Source organism: Penaeus monodon, chromosome 31, assembly GCF_015228065.2.
Source record: "Penaeus monodon isolate SGIC_2016 chromosome 31, NSTDA_Pmon_1, whole genome shotgun sequence".
Lineage (NCBI taxonomy): Eukaryota > Metazoa > Arthropoda > Malacostraca > Decapoda > Penaeidae > Penaeus > Penaeus monodon.
Genome location: NC_051416.1, coordinates 21,046,172 through 21,046,880, shown reverse-complemented (window position 1 = coordinate 21,046,880; position 709 = coordinate 21,046,172). Strand labels below are relative to the sequence as shown.

The following is a 709-nucleotide window of genomic DNA, read 5'->3' as shown; positions in this document are numbered from 1 at the left end:
ACATTCTCTTAATTTCTAATCTTTCGTGGACAGTTACTTTACGCCTGAAGTTGGAGACGCACACGATAGAAGGTGAGACTTTCTGTTATTGTTTTATATCAGGGGGAGATTTAGATAAACATTGCATTGTTATTATAGTTCTCACAAGCCAAGACTCGTTTCATTTTTTGGCTATATGTAGACATTTAGCCATTTTTTTGCTTTTAATGCATAAAAAAATGTAGGGATCAGAAAAACAGAATGTAAAAGCGCTTAAATATGTTTTAGTAAAGTTGACAGTACAGAAGGTCGCTTATATTTCGTAGTATTATTTGCCGCAGGATGTGTCTATAAAAGAAAATGGAAAAGCTTGTATCGGAAACTATAGTTAAAAATATTCCTGGACTATGGAAGCAATATGTGATATTCTTATGAGGTGCATACAGTAGATATAAGAAACGTAAGCGTATTCTTATCCTAAAATACGTGTTTATTTACTGTAACAACAACATCCAGTTGCCAAATATTGCTGGGATCTCTCAAGCCAACGCAAAGGAATTGTGTACACCCATTTAATGTTTTCAAAATTAAGTTTTTAAAGATTCCTCTTGTTAAAGGCATAAGAGGAGAGGCGTTTCATTGTGATAAGATGGAAAAAATCGACAGCATCAACAGCCTAATATTGCTAGGTTTCCTCAGTCGACACAAGAAAATGCTTGTCGACATTTTG

General features: G+C 34.3%; 1 protein-coding gene across 2 annotated transcripts in view; it reads left to right on the top strand.

Moving 5' to 3' along the window:
* The window catches only part of LOC119593084, a 22,880-nt gene continuing 22,171 nt past the window's right edge, over positions 1-709 (top strand). For both annotated transcript variants that reach the window (XM_037942006.1, XM_037942007.1), the window contains exon 1: positions 1-72. The gene's annotated coding sequence lies outside the window, so the exon portion shown is untranslated. The remainder of the gene's footprint in view (positions 73-709) is intronic.